This window comes from Scyliorhinus torazame, chromosome 20 (assembly GCF_047496885.1).
Source record: "Scyliorhinus torazame isolate Kashiwa2021f chromosome 20, sScyTor2.1, whole genome shotgun sequence".
NCBI lineage: Eukaryota > Metazoa > Chordata > Chondrichthyes > Carcharhiniformes > Scyliorhinidae > Scyliorhinus > Scyliorhinus torazame.
This window is the reverse complement of record NC_092726.1, coordinates 11,596,092-11,615,285: the sequence shown is the minus strand read 5'-3', so window position 1 is coordinate 11,615,285 and position 19,194 is coordinate 11,596,092. Positions and strand designations below refer to the sequence as shown.

The following is a 19,194-nucleotide window of genomic DNA, read 5'->3' as shown; positions in this document are numbered from 1 at the left end:
GGGGCTGTTCCTGCCGCTTGGGTGCATCGCGGGAGGGCGTCGGACCGGCGTCGCGGGGAATAATGGCGCGCCAGGCGATTCTCCAAACCGGTGCGGGAGCGGAGAATCGCGCCCCTTATTTTTAAATAGTGACCTCCTAGTTCCAGAATCTCTGACCAGAGGAAACATCTGCTCCACATCTACCCCTCATTACCCTCAGGATCTTAAAGGTTTTGATCAAGTCACCTCTTTCCCTTCTCAACCTAGTCTCTGGTGGATACAAACGTAACCTCTCCAACTTTTCCCAATAAGACAACCTGCCCAGAAGTGACATTAGTCCAATAAACCTTCTCTGAACTGCTTCTAATGCATTTATGCCTTGGTTCTTAATTAAGGAAACCAGTATTATACACAATCTTCGAAATGTCCTGTTTTACTGAAGCATAACTTCCTGACTTTTGCACTCAATTCCCTTCGCAATAACTTATAACATTCTCTCAGGTTTTCGAATTGCTTGATGTAACTGTATACTCACCTTTTGTGATTCATGCAGTGGGACACCCAGATCCCTCTGCACCTCAGATCTGCAATCTCTCACCATTTAAATAATAAGCTTCTCTTTTACTCTTCCTACCAAAATTGACTATTTCACATTTGTCCACATTTTGTCCATTTGCTGAATTTTTGCCCACTCAATTAACCTATCGATGTCCCTTTAGAGTCTCTTCACAATTTACTTTAATATCGATCTTCGTGTGGTCATCAAAATTAGCAACCCTTCAGTCCCTTCATTCAAGTAATTTATATAAATTTTAATATGTTGAGGCCCCAGCACTGATCCATGTGGCATACCACTCATTACATCCTGCCAACCAGAAAAAGACCCATTTATGCCAATTCTCTGCTCGTGAGCCAATCTTCAATGCATGCCAATATGTTATTCTCTACACCATCAATTTTTATTTTACGCCGTAATCTTTGATGTGGCACCTTTTCAAATGCCTTCTGGGAATTTGAGTACGTTACATCCACCATTTCCCCTTTTCCCCTTTTTTTTCATTTTCATTTTTCATCTACAGCACATGTGATTCCTTCAAAGAACTCCAGTAAATTGGTTAAACACGATTTCCCTTTTACAAAGCCTCTACCTGATTGCCCTGAAATTTTCCAAATGTCCTGCCATGGTAGCTTTACTAATGGCTTTGAACATTTTGTTATAAATTTAGAGTACCCAGTTATTTCTTTCCGGACTTCCGGGTTGCGGAGCTAAGCCGCGCGATTCGGCAGCTCCCGCGAAAACGGACTTTCGGGCCCGCTAACAGAGCCCCAACGGCATTTTTTTTAAATCCAACCCGTGGGGAAGGAAGAAGAAAGGTCCCCAACCAACCTGTATGGATCGGACCCGCAGCGAAACGGCAAAAAAAGCGGCCCTGGAGCAGCGAGAGAAGAAGGGGAAAAAAAACAAAATGGCAGCGCCAACAGACAAAGAAGAGATGCAGGAGTTCATCAAGCGCTGCTTTGAGGAGACGCGCAAGGAGATGGTGGCGCCTATGCTGGCGATAATTGAAGGACTTGGAGCAACCCAGAAAGCCCAAGAGGTGAAGATCCAGGAGGTCCAGGAAAAAGTGACCGTGAACGACGATGAGCTCGTGGGCCTGGCGGAGAAAGTGGAGCGGCACGAGGCGCTGCACAAGACGTGGGCAGGAAGACTCGGAAGACCTGGAGAATAGGTCGAGGAGATACAACTTGAGGATCCTGGGTCTCCCAGAAGGAGTGGAGGGGGCCGATGCCGCGGCATATGCGGGCACAATGATCGGGACGCTGATGGGTGTGGAGGCCCCTCCGGGATTGCTGGAGCTGGATGGGGCGCACCGAGTGCTTGCGAGGAAGCCCAAGGCAAATGAGCCGCCAAGGGCGATGGTGGTGAGATTTCACCGGATACGGACAGAGAGAGGGGGCGAGATTCTCCGACCCGCTGGGGGGTTGGCCGCCGTGAATTCCGCCGCCCGCCGAAGTCTCCGAAGGGAGAAAAGTCGGCGGGGCGTCAATGGCGCCGCACACCTCTGAGAATGGCACGGGTGGGCGCAAGGCAAAGGATTTTGGGGCTGCCGATATTCTCCCGTCCGGATGGGGCGAAGTCCCGCCGACGTGATGACGGGTCACGTCGGCGTAAATCAAACCACCTTTCAATCGGCGTCAACCAGTGCTCAAGGTTCACGCCGACCAGCATGGAGGTGGGTGACGGCCTGGGGGGTTGGCCGCTGGAGAGGCGATGGCGTGGCCGCAGTCTGAATGTGTGGGGGAGAGGTGTGTGTAGGGTTTTGTGTGTGTGTGTGTGTGCGGCGGGGGGGGGGGGGTGGTTAGAGTGGGCTGGGCTCCATGGGAGTGCCGGGAGGGGGGGTGAGTGCCGGGGAGGAGGATGGGGTCCGTGCCGGGGAGGAGGATGGGGTCCGTGCCGGGGAGGGGGATGGGGTCCGTGCCGGGGAGGAGGTTGGGGTCCATGCCGGGGAGGGGGATGGGGTCCGTGCTGGGGAGGAGGATGGGGTCCGTGCCGGGGAGGGGGATGGGGTCCGTGCCGGGGAGGGGGATGGGGTCCGTGCTGGGGAAGAGGATGGGGTCCGTGCCGGGGAGGACGATGAGGTCCGTGCCGGGGAAGGGGATGGGGTCCGTGCCAGGGAGGGGAATGAGGGGACGGTCCGTGCCGGGGAGGGACGTGGGGTGGGGGGGCAAGTGAGTTGGTCCACCTGGCCAGGTGCCAGCCTCCCAACAGTCGGACCGATGCGGTCCATGCCACCTGGCTGGGGGGGAGGAGGGGGTATGGGCAATGATGACATGCCGTCGTTCCCCTGCCCCCCCCCCCCCCCCAGGCCATCATGTTTTCCGATCAGCCAGCGATGTTGGCCGCCGTGGCGGCAGCCGCTAATGTCCATGTTGCCCTGGATGAGGAGGAGCTTGCCAGAGAGGTGGCGCATTCTGCCGCAGAGGGGCAGGCAGCAGCCGACCAGGCTGGAGGGACACCTGACCGACAGGACGAGGAGGGGGAGGAGGACGTAGCAGCCCCACGGCAACGGAGGCACCCGAGGGCGCCCCATGTGTACCGGCCCCGGCAGTCATACCATGACCTCACGGACCGGGAATGCAGGAGGAGACTCCGGATGAGGCGGGAAACCGTGGCACACATCTGCCACCTGCTGGCACACCTGTCACTGCGTGGCACTGGCAGGGGACACCCTCTCCCCGTGTCCGTCAAGGTTACGGTGGCCCTGAACTTTTATGCAACAGGGTCATTCCAGGCACCGAGTGGGGACCTGTCCGGCATATCGCAGACATCGGTGCACCGGTGCATCTGGGCAGTGACAGACGCCCGATATGCCATGGCGCACCGCTACATCCGCTTCCCTGTGGACCGGGCCAGCCAAGATGCCCGGGCCGTGGACTTCTCTGCCGTGGCCGGGTTCCCCATTGTCCAGGGCGCGATTGATGGGATGCACGTCGCCGTGCGGCCACCTGCAGATAACAGTTCACCAATAGGAAGGGGACCTATTCGATGAACATACAGGTGGTCTGCGACCACCGCATGATGATCCTGCACATCTGCGCCCGTTACCCGGGCAGTGTACACGACTCATACATGTTGTCGCGGTCATACATCACCGGCATGTACGAGGGACGCCATCCCCGGCTGAGGGGCTGGTTGCTGGGCGACAGGGGCTGATGACACCTATACGGAGGCCACGCAATGAGGCGGAGAACCGCTACAATGATGCCCATGTAGCGACAAGGGGAGTTATAGTGAGGTACTTTGGCATGCTGAAGATGCGTTTCAGGTGCCTGGACCTCTCTGGGGCGCCCTCCAGTATCGGTCAGATAGGGTCGGCCGCATCATTGTGGTGTGCTGCGTCCTGCACAATATAGCCCAGCAGAGGGGCGATGTGCCGCAGGCAGAGGAGGGCGGAGTGGAGGAGCAGCAGGAAGAGGCGTAGTCCTCCCCAGATGAGGGGGATGGGGGCAATGGTCAGGGCAGACGGGATAGACACGGGCGGGTGGCTGTCCAGCGTTACCGGCTGGGCCAGCGGGCACGGGACAGGCTGATAGCCGCCCGCTTCACTGACTAGATGGGCGTGGGAATCGGGTAGTATGGCCACAGACCGCACACCATGGCAACAGCCGACCACCCACACCCCCCACCCACCCAGCACCCTCACCCCCCTCCCCAACCCCACCCACCCCACCCGCATGCACACCACTCCCCCATTGCCGATCCACCTGCGGCACAACAGCCGGGCTCACACAGTTGCCGGTGGACGCGTGTCTATTGCAGGCCATGGAGGATGATGACAACCCGCCCTGCGATGAGCTCCTGGCTCCACATCGTTGGACTATGTCTGACCCATGGCCACAGTACCACCATCCACCCGGACCATCCCTGCATGCGGCTGTGACACTGCAGCGCACGGTCCCGTCCTCTGCCCGGGGGGATGTTGATGGTGGCCCAGGGGGAAGGGGGCAGACTCACCTGGGGCTGAGGTAAGACCACCCCTCACACACACAGTTGCGCTCAACGTACATGACACCCCCGCACGCTTTGGACAGAGCACAAAGGCAGCTTCTGTAGGTGTAACATTGACTTTAATAACGAAAGGAGTTCATGCACGTGCCCTAGCCCCTAAAACTCATCTGTGCCCTGCACCTGTGCCAACTTACTCAGTGTCTAATTGTTTGGCCTTACGGACCCTATGACTACGTCTACGTGGTTCCCCAGACGGTACAGCAGAACTGGAGGTGGACTCCTGTGATTCCTGCCCTCTGACACGGGATCCCTTTGGCGGCCGTTTCCTGGGGCGTCCTGGCCTAGATGGTCCAGGCTGCGGCTCGGGCGACTGGGATGGCGAACTGCCAGCCTGTCCTGCCGGTTGCCCACCCGATGCACCTGGGACGGAAGGGGGGGAGTCCGTGGTGTTCCGGGACCTCCCCTACAGGGGGACATGGGACGGACCACAGCACCTCCTCCTCCCTCGGGGTGCCCGATGGCCCCCAGGCCTCTACATGGGTGGGGATGCGAACGGACTGGCCATCCGACGCCCCCCCGACATCTGGCGCTGCCAGTCCTGGAGGCCAGTGCTGGTATCGACAGGGGTCTGCAGGTTTGCAGCCATGGAGCTCAGGGGATTGGCAAACCCTGTCTGTGACTGTGCGACGCCGGCTCGCACATGGGCAATGGCGCCGATGCCCTCAGCGATGGCTTGCTGAGACTGGGCCATGGCCTGCTGAGACTGGGCCATGTCCTGCAGAGACTGGGCTATGGACTGCAGAGACTGGGCTATGGGCTGTTGAGACTGGGCCATGGCGTTGAGCACCTCTGCCATCTGCCGCTGGCTCATGGCCTCCTGTGAGAGGGCAGCCATGTCCTGGGCCACAGACGCCGCCTGCACGGAAAGCCCCAGGCCTCGCAAACCGTTCCCCATGTCTGACACCGTCGCACCCATTGCCTCCGCCGCGGACGCCACCCGTGCGGTGTCGGCCTGGATGGCACGCATGACCGGCACCACTGCCAGCTCCTGGACGCGGGTGGACTCCTCCACCTGCGACTGCAGCCACCGTAAGCCGGCCGTCACCCTCTTCGCTCGTCTCTGGTTCGGTGGTTGCATCGGACCTATGGGTGGGTGTGGTAACTCCAGGAACCCGGGATCCATCTTGGCGGCAGATGTTCGCTTGGGCTGGGCTGCCCTCCGACCGCCCGGCCCCTCTGCTGCTCCTACCTCCACCTACTGTACCGGGACGGCTGTGTTGTGCGCACCAGTGAGTGCACCAGACGCCTCATCACTAAAGTGCCCAACCGAGGTGAGCGTCTCTGCGATGGTGGAGGGTGTTGGTGACAGCAGTGGCGTTGTGTCATGCGCATCGTCCCACTCTGAGTCCATGCCACTTTGGGGTGGCAGTTCGTCTCCGCCCATCCAATCTGTGTCACTCCTGTATTTCAGTTTCCTGGGTAGGGGTGTCCTGGGTAGTGGTGTCCTGGGTAGTGGTGTCCTGGGTAGTGGTTTCGTGGCTCTGCTGTGACGGGGGCCTGTGGCTGCCCCTCTCATCGCTGGGTGGCACACGCCTGCGTAGTCGCACCCACACGAGACGGGGGCGTCATCTCCCTGTTGTTCCAGGTCTCTCCATCTCCAGTGGTGTCCGAGGGACATCGTGCGGGCGTCGCATGCCAGAGGGTCCGGGTCTCTCCATCTCCAGTGGTCTCCAAGGGGCATTCTGCGGGCGTCGCATGCCAGAGGGTCCTGGTCTCTCCATCTCCAGTGGTCTCCGAGGGGCATCCTGCGGGCGTCGCATGCCAGAGGGTCCGGGTCTCTCCGTCCCCCGTGGTCTCCGAGGGGCATCCTGCGGGCGTCGCATGCCAGAGGGTCCGGGTCTCTCCGTCCCCCGTGGTCTCCGAGGGGCATCATGCGGGCGGTCTGCATCTGCGGGGATGGGTGCCTCGACGTTTGCTCCTGCGATACACAATGAAGCATGCATGGTTAGACACGCAGGCAGTGATCAGGTGATATGGGGGAGGGGGATATAGGGGAGGGGGATATGGGGGAGGGGGGCTATGGGGACGGGCTGTCGGTGGCTCACTTGCTGGTGAGCCCCCGACCTCTGCATCAGCAACCTCCCGGTCCTCAGGTCCGCCAGCCAGTTCCAGGGCCCTTCCCTCATGTTCGGTCAGTGGCCTCTCATCAGCGGGGCCTCCTCCAGTACTCACATGCTCCCTGGTGTTGTGTGCGCGTTTCTCCTGTGGGGGTGGGGATGGTGGCAGGGGTAAAAGGCAACAGTGTTGGACAGGTATATGAATGCACGCCATCAGTTGTGCGTGTATTGCAGAGGTTAAGGTTAGGGCTGGATTCACTTGGGGAAATGGGGGAAGGCGGATATGGGGGAGGGGGGATATGGGGGATATGGATATCGGGCAGGGGGGGGAGGCTCACCCTGGCTGCTCTGACGAGGTTGTTCACCTTCTTGTGGCACTGGGTGCCTGTCCGTGGTGTCAGGGCCACAGCGGTGACGGCCTCTGCCACCTCCCTCCACAGACGCCGGCTGTGGCGTGGGGCAACTCTGCGGCTGTGCCCGGGATACAGGGCCTCCCTCCTCTGCTCCACTGCGTCCAGGAGCGCCTCAATGTCACGAGACTGGAACCTCGGGGCTGAGCGGCGGGTGGCCATCCGGTCGGGTGTTCTGGACGGGTGGGGGGAGCAGCGCGTCCTTAATGAGCCGTCACGCCGTGCGGCGTGTATGACGCCGCACGGCGTGAACCACGTGAGCCAGCGTGGATAGCGTCACGTCGCTGCTAGCCCATTCCGGGCTGGAGACTTTGCGACGTTTCTGGCGGCGTGATGCAGGTGGGATTCGCACCGTTTTTGCCGCCGGTCGGCGGACTTTGCGCCGATAACGGAGAATTTCACCCAGGGTCCTGAAATGGGCCAAGAGGGAACGGAGCAGCAAGTGGGACAATGCGGAGATCAGAATATACCCGGACTGGAGCGCGGAGGTCGCTAAGCGGAGAGCGGGTTTCAACCGGGCCAAAGCGGTGCTGCATCGGAAAGGAGTAAAATTTGGAATGTTGCAGCCAGCGCGACTTTGGGTTACACATAATGGCCAACACCACTACTTTGAAACGCCAGAAGAGGCGTGGACCTTTATACTAACTGAAAAGCTGGACTCTAATTGAGGGTTTGTGTGGGAGGGTGGTGTTTGAGGGTTGAAGTCTGATGGTTGTTGTACATAGGGGGTCAATCACGCACAGGGAATGTTATATGGGCTGGGGGAGAGAGACAAGGTCACGACAGGAGGCGCCATGGGGGGGCGGGGCAGGCTTTGGAAAGCACGGGGTTTTCTTTACCGCGCGCGGCAAGAAAGGTGGGAAGGGGAACGAAGGAATGTATATTGATTGGGAGATTCCCACACGGGGGGTCAAAGGGATGGCGGGGGAAGCCGGGGTCAGCAGGTGTCAGCTGACTTACGGGAGGGATATGGGGGGAGCAAAAAAGCTAGACGGGGATCTAGCGAGGGGGAGGGGAGGGAGGGAAGGGGTGGAGAGGAAGGAGGGAGGGGGGGAGAGGAGGTAGGGGGGAAGGGGGGGGAAAGGGTTGCTGCTGCACTGGCCGAAAGAGAACGGGACACAGAAGAGGTGGCTGGGACGGGGGTCCCCCAGCTGGGGGACTGGAGAGGGAGGGAGACGCGGACAAGGGACTGGCCCAGAAAAGGAGATGGCTAGTCGAGGGGGGGGGGGCGGTGTGAGTCCCTCCAATCCGGCCGATAACATGGAACGTGAGGGGCCTGAACGGGCCGGTGAAGAGGGCTAGAGTGTTCGCGCACTTGAAGGGACTGAAGGCAGACGTGGCAATGCTCCAAGAGACACACCTGAAGGTGGCGGACCAGGTCAGGTTAAGAAAGGGATGGGTAGGACAGGTATTTCACTCGGGATTAGACGCGAAAAATAGAGGGGTGGCAATTCTGGTGGGAAAGCATGTGTCATTTGAGGCCAAGACTATCGTAGCGGATAATGGAGGGAGATATGTGATGGTGAGTGGTAGGCTGCAAGGAACGAGGGTGGTGTTGGTAAATGTATACGCCCCGAACTGGGATGATGCTGGATTTATGAAGCGTATGTTGGGGCGCATTCCGGACCTGGAGGTAGGAGGACTGATAATGGGAGGGGACTTTAATACAGTGCTGGACCCAGCACTGGACCGTTCCAGATCAAGGACGGGAAGGAGCCGGCGGCGGCCAAGGTGCTCAGGGGTTTTATGGATCAGATGGGGGGAGTGGACCCATGGAGGTTTGCAAGACCGCAGGCTAGGGAATTTTCTTTTTTCTCCCACGTACATAAGGTTTACTCCCGGATAGATTTATTTGTTCTGGGTAGGGCGCTTATTCCGAGAGTGATGGGGACGGAGTATTCGGCCATAGCCGTGTTGGACCATGCCCCGCACTGGGTGGAAATGGGGCTGGGAGAGGAGAGGGACCAACGCCCGCTGTGGCGGTTGGACGTAGGACTGCTGGCTGATGAGGTGGTGTGTGGGAAGGTGAGGGGGCGCATTGAAAGGTACTTGGAGGCCAACGACAACGGGGAGGTGCGAGTGGGGGTGGTATGAGAGGCGTTGAAGGCGGTGGTCAGGGGAGAGCTGATCTCCATTAGGGCTCATAGGGAGAAGACAGAGGGCATAGAAAGGGAGAGGTTAGTGAGGGAGATCGTGCAAGTGGACAGGAGATACGCAGAGGCCCCGGAGGAAAGAGTACTCAGGGAACGGCGACGGCTCCAGACGGAGTTTGACCTACTGACCACAGGCAAGGCGGAGGCACAATGGAGGAAGGAGCAGGGGGCGACCTAGGAGTATGGGGAAAAGGCTAGTCGGATGCTGGCGCACCAGCTCCGTAAGAGGGTGGCAGCGAGGGAAATAGGGGGAATCAAAGATGGAAGGGAAGCCACGGTTTGAAGTGCCACGAAAATAAATAAGGTATTCATGGCCTTCTATGAAGAGCTGTCCAGGTCCCAGCCCCCAGGAGGGGAAGGGGGGATGAGGCGATTTCTGGACCAGCTGGGGTTCCCGACGGTGGAGGAGCAAGAGGCGGCTGGTTTGGGAGCACAAATTGGGCTGGAGGAGCTGAGTAAGGGCTTGGGGAGCATGCAGGCGGGGAAGACCCCGGGACCGGACGGGTTCCCGGTGGAGTTCTATAGAAAATATGTGGACCTGCTGGCCCCGCTGCTAGTGAGGACCTTTAATGAGGCAAGAGAGGAGGGAACCCTGCCCCAGACAATGTCGGAGGCGACAATCTCCTTGATTCTTAAGCGAGACAAGGATCCACTGCAATGTGGATCGTACAGGCCGATATCGCTCCTCAATGTGGACGCTAAGTTGTTGTCAAAAGTGCTGGCCACGAGGATTGAGGACTGTGTCCCGGGGGTGATTCATGAGGACCAGACGGGATTTGTAAAGGGCAGGCAGTTAAATACCAATGTGCGGCGGCTCTTAAATGTGATAATGGTGACATCGGAGGAGGGAGAGGCGGAGATAGTGGCAGCTATGGACGCGGAAAAAGCCTTTGACCGAGTAGAGTGGGAGTACCTCTGGGGGGTATTGCGCAGGTTTGGGTTCGGGGGAGGGTTTATTAGATGGGTTAAGCTCCTTTATAGCGCTCCGGTGGCGAGTGTAGTGACAAACTGGTGGAGGTCGGAGTACTTTCGGCTGTACCGAAGGACGAGGCAGGGGTGCCCCCTGTCCCCCCTGTTGTTTGCACTGGCGATCGAACCCTTGGCCATATCACTTAGGGAGTCCAAGAAATGGAGGGGAATAGTCCGCGGGGGAGAGGAGCATCGGGTATCGCTATACGCGGATGACCTGCTGCTATACGTAGCGGACCCAATAGAGGGGATGGTGGAGGTCATGCAAACTCTGAAGGAGTTTGGGGAGTTCTCGGGCTACAAGCTTAATGTAGGGAAGAGTGAGCTTTTTGTATTACAGGCAGGGGACCAAGAAAGAGGGATAGGGGACTTACCGCTGAGGAGGGCGGAGAGGAGTTTTCGGTACCTGGGGATACAGGTGGCCAGAAGTTGGGGGGCCCTACATAAACTGAATTTGACGAGGTTGGTGGAGCAAATGGAGGAGGATTTTAAAAGATGGGACATGCTCTCGCTGGCGGGTAGGGTGCAGTCGGTCAAAATGGTGGTCCTTCCGAGGTTTTTGTTCGTGTTTCAGTGCCTCCCCATCGTGATCACCAAGGGCTTTTTCAAGAAAGTAGGTAGGAGTATTATGGGGTATGTGTGGGCAAATAAGACACCGAGGGTTAGAAGAGGGTTCTTGGAACTCAACAGGGACCGAGGAGGGCAAACCTAGAGAGTTACTACTGGGCAGCAAACGTGGCGATGATCCGCAAGTGGGTCATGGAGGGAGAGGGGGCGGCATGGAAGAGGATGGAGATGGTGTCCTGTAAAGGAACGAGCCTGGGAGCGTTGGTAACCGCACCGCTGCCGCTCTCGCCGACAAAACACACCACAAGCCCAGTGGTGGCGGCAACGCTAAGGATCTGATTCCAAGGCTGGCATCGGGCGGGGATTAGAAGAATGGGGGACCTGTTCATTGATGGGACATTTGCGAGCCTAGGGGCACTGGAGGAGAAATTTGAGTTACCCCCGGGAAACGCATTTAGATATATGCAGACGAGGGCTTTTGCGAGGCAACAGGTGAGGGAATTTCCGTTGCTCCCGGCACAAGAAGTTCAAGACAGGGTGATCTCGGGGGTATGGGTCGGGGAGGGCAAGGTGTCGGAAATATACCAAGAGATGAAAGTAGAGGGGGAAGCGCTAGTAGAAGAATTGAAAGGTAAATGGGAGGAGGAGCTGGGGGAGGAGATTGAGGAAGGGCTATGGGCTGATGCCCTGGGCAGGGTTAATACCTCCTCCTCGTGTGCCAGGCTTAGTCTGATACAATTTAAGGTGGTTCACAGAGCGCATTTGACGAGGGCAAGGCTGAGTAGGTTCTTTGGAGTAGAGGATAGATGTGAAAGATGTTCAGGGAGCCCGGCGAACCATGTCCATATGTTTTGGTCATGCCCGGCATTGGAGGGGTTCTGGAGAGGAGTGGCGGGAGTAATCTCTCAGGTGGTGAAAGTCCTGGTCAAGCCAAGCTGGGGGCTAGCAATATTTGGAGTAGTGGATGAGCCGGGAGTACAGGAGGCGAAAGAGTCCAGAATTCTGGCCTTTGCGTCCCTAGTAGCCCGGCGAACGGTCTTGCTATTATGGAAGGAGGCGAAGCCCCCTAGCCTGGAGGCCTGGATAAACGACATGGCGGGGTTCATAAAATTGAAGAGAATTAAGTTTGCTTTGAGAGGGTCTGCACAAGGGTTCTACAGGCGGTGGCAACTGTTCCTGGAATACCTCGCGGAGCGTTAGAGGAAGTTCGGTCAGCAGCAGCAACCCTGGGGGCGGTGGGGGAGGGGGGGTGCAGGGGGAACGAGAGATTGCTGGAGGGGACGGATGAGCGGGGGATAACATGGAGGGTGGGGGAAACTGGCACGAATGGGCGAGAGCCAGTGTATAAAGCTCTGTAAATATACCATCTTGCCATGTATATATCTTGCTCAGGGAGAATTTGCATTATTTTGTTATGGGGGGGGGTTTATTATTTGTAAGGGGGAAAAAAATTGTGTTGTTAAAAAACCTGAATAAAAATATTATTTAAAAAAAAGTTATTTCTTTCCAATTAAGGGGCAATGTAGCCTGGCCAACCACCTAACCTGCATATCTTTGGGTTATGGGGGTGAAACCCATGCAGACACGGAGAGAAAGTGCAAACTCCACACGGACAGTGACCCGGGGCCGGGATGGAACCCAGGTCCTCGACGCTGTGATGCAGAAGTGCTAACCACTGCACCACTGGGTGGCCCGGCTTTGAACATTTTCATATGACAGTCGTTAGGCTAACTGGCCTGTAGTTTCCTTCCTGTAACTTTCTATTACATTTTCTATCTCCCAAATTAGTGGAATCTTCTCTGTACCTAGGAGATTTTGGAAAATTAAAACCAATGCATCAACTATCTCATTAGTGTTCGGAAAATAAAGATAGTTTCAAAGGATTTATATTGGTATTGGTAAACATTACAAATAAGCTTCAGTTTTTAGTAGATTTAATTTCATGTTTCTCTGCCGAGAAGGGTAAAACGCATAGTTGTATTCATGCTGGTCAAAAGTGTTTGTGTATGTGGGGGTTGGTTTCAATCCCAAGAGGGATTCTATTGTGCTTAGACAGTGTTACGGCATGAAGGGTAGATCGAAGTAATTCATTGCTTTTCCAAGCAGAAGGGCTTTCCTTTGTTCCGATTTTTAACTGGAAGCCAGAGCAGTTGGGGATAGGTAGTGAGAGAAGACAGTTCTCACAGCCCTGCTAGAAATGATTGTGGGAGCTCTGCCGGAAGTGGTTTTAGAAGGCTAAAGAGGGAACATCCTTCTTAGTCTTGCTACAAGAAAAGCCATACTATGCAGTAATGATTAAGAAAACAGATGTCGGAAATCTGAAGTTCAACTTGTTAAAACTAGAGAAATGAAGAGAGGTTTCCAAGAAGTCTGGAGTTAATGGAACAGAGGAAGCTGGGGACCGGAACAGCGAAGTCACAGAGACTTGAAAAGGCATTGGATCCTGAGTGGCCAGAAAGATATCTGCAGTAGTGCTGATTACTTTGGTTTCGGAGACATTATTTGAAATAATTGTTGAAAACAGTGGCTGGACCTCGGGGTTTGTGCAAAAAAGGAAGCCTGAAAGGGGGTGCGTGTAAAATCTGAAAGTAAAACCTGGATAGAAGCAGCAGAGGATAAGCATCATTTAAAAGAAGATTTTGAAGTGTGACTTGAAATCACTGGTGTGGAAGCCGGAGTTCAGTGAGACAAGCTGGCTCACAGTATAAGAATAATCTGGAAGGATTTTGAGGAGAAATCAACAGACATACACTTGGATTCAGAGAGGAGTGTGTCTTCCCACATTCACCTTGTGTGTTTAAAAGGGACTTTGTGTGTCCCTGAGACCAGTGTACCTTAAGGTGTATTTTGTAATCCATGTTAATCCCATAATCTGCAACTGTAAAACTTCTTTTAAAATTTAAAGTAGCCAATTTGTTTTCCAATTAAGGGGCAATTTAGCGTGGCCATAGAATTTGCAGTGCAGAAGGAGGCCATTCGGCCCATCGAGTCTGCACCGGCTCTTGGAAAGAGCACCCTACCCAAGCCAATCCACCTACCCTGCACATCTTTGGGTTTGTGGGAGTGAGACCCAAGCAGGCACGGGGAGAATGTACAAATTCCGCATGGACAGTGACCCGGGGTCAAATCCAGATCCCCGGCACAATGAGGCAGCAGTGCTAACCACTGTGCTACTGTGCCGCCCCCATGCAATTGTTAAACTAAGGGGAGGGGATAAAGGAGTATTGTATTATAATCCAATTTTTTCATGTTGAATAAATATCTTTTCCTTCTTGTTAAAACTAATTGCCGGTCCTGTGACTCTGTTCCTCCATGTTTTATTTTAAAAAAGTAAAAGCTACTGTCGTTTGTACCAGGGTCCCATTCTGGGATCTTCCCGTCCAGTTATAACATCAACTGGGATTGTAACATGAGCCACTTCTTTCAAGAGCTGAGGGTGACGTCTATGGTAAAAATGAACTTCAAAATCAAGCCACAATGCACAGGGAATCACTGCAGCTTAGTGAACACAGGGGTGATGGGGAAACAGAACAGGCACAAGTTAGAATATGGACAGCAAAGTTTTGGATAAGCTGAAGTTTATGGAGGGTGAAGAATGGGAGCCTGGACAGGAGACATGGCAATAGTCAAGTATTGAGCGCACATCAGCTTTTGCAATCTTTTTCTTAATAAATTTAGTGTACCCAATTCATTTTTTTTTCCAATTAAGGGGCAATTTAGCGTGTTCAATCCACCTACCTTGCACATCTTTGGGTTGTGGGGCGAAACCCACGCAAACACGGGGCGAATGTGCAAACTCCACACGGACAGTGACCCAGAGCCGGGATCGAACCTGGGACCTCGGCACCGTGAGGCAACAGGGCTAACACACTGCGCCACCATGCTGCCCCTAGCTTTTGTAATCTTGACAGGTTGGTTAAATGATTTCCCCTCCCTGTGCTCCGTACCGAGACCTTCACCATAGACCTGCCTTTTGGAACATCCACCTCTTGCCACGTCTCATGGTGGAAATGGTCACAGCGGCTGCTGTGGCTCAGTTGGAAGCACTTGTGCAGCCTCTGAGGGGGAGGATGTGGCTTTAAGCCTCACTCCAGAAACCTGAGCAGAAGATCTGGGCAGACACGTTAGTATATGTTTGAGGGAGTGCTGTTATTTGGATGTGATTGTTGCTCTTTTTAGCCTTAGTTTATTACCTCTGATGATGTCACCTTTGCTAACGAGTCGCCAGGTATCTTTCCGATACCGCCACGTGGTTCAAGCTCGAGTTATGATTAATAAGTCAGCACACCGCTTAGTAAGATTGAAATCAACGGTCATTTATTATATACAGCAATTAATACTTATACAATAATGCTACTTCTAGACTAATACCTATAACTAACAGGCCAATACTTAACTTTAGGAAGGGCCCACCAGGTCAGGGAAACAAATGGCTTATCGAATCGGATCTGGCCCGCGGGATTCAAAAGGCTGATACGGGTCGATGGCTAGGAGTCTTTATCGGGTAGCGATCACTGGAGTCAAACTTACGGTTCTTTGTTGAAGGTTCTTGCGAAGGTTGCGAGCAGGTGAAGAAGGGAGAGAGAGAGAGATCTGAACTTGGCCCCTCACTTTATAGGGCCCAGGGGCTTCCCGCCTCTCGGGGCGGCCCTTGACCCTGAGTCCCAAGTGATTGGACTTGTTCCCAATCACTGGGTTCGATATGCTCCAATAATGGGGCGATTCCTCGATCGGGGGGTGGTCGTTCACCTGTCTTTGTTTCGGCCACTGCATGAGCCGAAAGGTCTGGCCCGGCATTCAATTGCTAATATGTTGCAATTGTTCCCGGGAATAGCCGATTAAACTGCAGATGTCTGTGTTGATGTGCTGCTAATAGTCTTAGGTATCGATCTGGGCCGACTTCCCCAGATCCGAATACGCTATTCTGTCTGCAGCTGTCCGTTTGTGTCCTGTTGGCTGCTTTTCCCATCAGCCTTTTCGGTTAGCCATTTTAAATTGGGTTTTGGCCAAATTAATAGGGAATCAGCCATTTTAGGTGGCTACATGATACAGAAGGGAAGGAGTGTTCTCACTGATTCCTGATCAATATTATCTTTCAGTTAGTATGACTAAAACAGATTGTGTAATCATTGCTGTTTGTGGGAGCTTGCTGTGTGCAAATTGGCAACAGAGACCAAAGTTTTCTGATGTTGGACTCTTGTTTGGAAATGTGGGACCGTGTCACAAAAACACACATTGCCTTCTCCCCTGCCCCTCCCAGCCCCAAAGAGTCTGCAAGCCTTTTAACCTTTGTACATTTGCTTGTGAACCCTCAAAAATGAAAACGTTGTCTGGCGCTGACATGCGATGTGGTCAGCATGTCTGTCGGTATCAGGTGTGAGCCACTTAAGGGTTAACTCTGAGTGTGTGTGTGCGGCTGCTTGGCAACTCATCAAGAAGCTCTGCAGTCGCTGCTGTGGGATGGCAGAGTGCCAACAAACAACACAGAGTATCTGTACAACTTTAAACTCTGAAAAAAGGTCATCTCCCTTGCACCATTTTCAAAGATCCCTTTATTGCAGTGTAACCTTGGCTGATCAAAACAAGAGCATCTGACTGGTTGCACAACACCCTGCTAGACATGAATCAGAAATCCGGTTTATCGGCCTGTTCACACATCAAGACATTTGCAGCGGTTGCCAAGCACAGGATAGCAGTGGGGAAACAGGCACTCAGGAGCCTGTGCCAGCGACACACTTCCCTTCCATCTGCTCCCTCCACTTGTTGCTCACACAGCTTTGAGTTTCAAAGCCTGCTGAAACCCAAGCATTTTGTCCCACAGCTGACTCGCAACCTCGGTGACCCACATTTCTGAAGGTGCTATCCGGAGGATCTGGGCTGTGAAGCAAACACACCGCAGGCCACTAGAGTTCAGCACAGTTAATTTTTAAACTGTTCAGAGAAAGAAGGTAAGAAAGAACAACACAGCACTTGGGCCTGTTTCTTTCTACAGCCAGTCTCTTGTATCTTGCCGAGCTTGAGTTTATATTTACAGACCAACATCTTCGGGGGTACAATGGTTGTGAGTTTACTATTTACTGATTTTGTTCTGTTTATTAAACATTGGAAACATAGATCATTCAGTTTAATCAGCCAACAGTACCAGCAGTGTGTCTCTGCAGTGTTTTAAGAGGACAAAGTTTATTTTCTTATTTTCTCCTCCCCTCCTCGTAACTGGCACCAAAGATGCACTGGGACGCTCATCGAATCCTCAATTGAGCCGAATTGCCAAGCTTTTTGACTCTGTGATGCATCACAACCAAACATGTGCAAGTCATCTGAGAGCAACTTGGAGCCTTCAGATTGGGGTTGGGGGAGGAAAATAGCTGAGACCGATTGCCGTAATCCACTGTCTCAGCTCTGTTGATCAGTTCATTCATCACACACCATGGGTGACATTTTGGCTGCTCTCAGCTGCGTGTCAGGTCCACACTGACTGGTCAATTTATCCAATCAGCCAAAGGGAGATATTGATAGAAATGAATTCCAGTCCCTTTTTTTGTCTCTTTTTGTGGGCTATCTGGTTTCCCCACAGTGCAGCACTCTTGTGCAGGGGTGCAAATCAATGCCCAGACATACACAGACAGACAGGCAGGCAAGCGAGCCTTGGACTGAGAAAAGGGGGCCCGTTTAACTGGTTCGTGATGCAGAGTAAGACCAGCAGCGGGGGTTCAATTCCTGTACAGGCTGAGGTTATTCATGAAGTCTTCTCAACTTTGTCCCTTGCCTGAGGTGTGGTGATCCTCCTGTTAATCACCACCAGTCAGCTCTCCCCTCAAAGGGAAAAGCAATCTATGGTCATCTGGGTCTATGGCGACTTTACCTTACCTTTACCGGACTTAACAAAGGTTGTGTACCTTCTCCAGTCTGTGCATGGACTTTGAATTCCTCTGACTGCTATGGAGCTGTCGAAAAGACCAGTTTGATCGATTAACTGGACTTTTTGTTCCTAAAATAATTCTCATATTCTTCCTCGGGCTTTGACCTGCTGGCTGTGTGTGTCTGTGTACTCAGCAGGCCACAGTTCACTGAATGGAACAGGATGAGGAAGAGTAATTGCACCTTTTTAAGCAATTTACAACATAGACTGAGTACGGGCATCTGTAATTCTTTTGTTTGAACATTTGTTCGAACATCAGCGTTGGATATGACTAAAGCAGCTTCACAATGCCCTTTCCAGCCAACCTCTCAGGTTCCTCGTGATCAGAAGTGTGAGCTCCGGGAACATCCAGCACAATTTCATTTCAGAATGTCACATTAGGGTAGGTAGTGGCGTACTGAAAAAAGCTGGTTCCTTTCATCACTTGTGTCACTTCGAAGATAAAGAAAGTCTTGCATTTATATAGTGACTTCCACAACCTCAGCCAATGTAAATGATTTCCCAACAGTGAAGTGTGGAAGGTTGTGACGTGTAGTCAGTGTTATGATAAGAAACAGCAGCCAATTTGCAAGCAGAAAGTTTCCCAAAGCAGCAATTAGATAAACCACCAGCAGTCAGTGGGTTTTAGAGATGTTGGTTGAGGGATAAACATTAGCCTGGATATTGGGATGAATTTACCTGTTAATCTCCAAAATAGTGCCATGCGTATCTGAGCTGAAACAAGGCACTTTCAACACTTCAGCACTCCCTCAGTCGTGTGCAGTATCAGCTGAGATTTTGTGCTCAGGTTCCGAGGGCAATAATCTTGTGTGCAAGTCTGCTATGCACTGAACCATGCCTGCATCATATTTGTACAAGGCATCAACAACAGTGATTCAGCAAAATGTTGTGAGCCTTAAAGGTTGGAGATTATACAAGGTTTTGAGATAAAAACAGTGTGCTGCAAACTCAGCAAATCAGGCAGTATCTGTGACAAGAGAATCCCTGAAAGGTCATCAACCTGAAATGTTAGCTCTGTTTCATTCTCCACAGACACTACCTGACCTTGGTACAGCATCTTCTGTTTTTATTTGAGACTTCCAGCATCGGCATTATTTTGCTTTTATGGTTATGGAGAATAATCTTGTCTCATGAAGCCAGCCTGTCCTTGTTGAAATTGGAGAGTTTCTAACAGTGAGATGTCTGTCATTGCAGCACCTTTGCTTTGATACCTTACTGGCTTGTAGCCTTGTTCAGTACCATTTAGTGGAAACTGTTATTTGCTGAGCTGGCACCATCTCACTGGCAAAGCTATTTTTGTGCCTAATCTCATGTTCTACATTCTGAGCAAGGTGGACGTGGCATGATGCTGCAAGATACGCACCTCTTTACATTGCAAGGCTCACAGCACAGTTGTCTCTCTGAATTCATCACGTTGCTGGGCACTAAGGTTGACTCGGCAGCTGAGCACTCAGAAAAATGACAGTGGGTGATAGCTCGCATGCAGGCTGATCAAGTATGTGGCACTGGAGGGCAGCGCATTGGTTAGCCCCACGGCACCGAGGTCCCAGGTTCGATCCCGGCTCTGGGT

At 53.4% G+C, this 19,194-nt stretch overlaps 1 protein-coding gene across 1 annotated transcript in view; it reads left to right on the top strand.

Annotated features, from left to right (window-relative positions):
* Positions 1–16,377: 16,377 nt before the first annotated feature.
* Positions 16,378–19,194, top strand: part of LOC140396868 (probable JmjC domain-containing histone demethylation protein 2C) — an 89,401-nt gene continuing 86,584 nt past the window's right edge. Inside the window, exon 1 of the mRNA XM_072485660.1 lies at positions 16,378–16,653. The gene's annotated coding sequence lies outside the window, so the exon portion shown is untranslated. The remainder of the gene's footprint in view (positions 16,654–19,194) is intronic.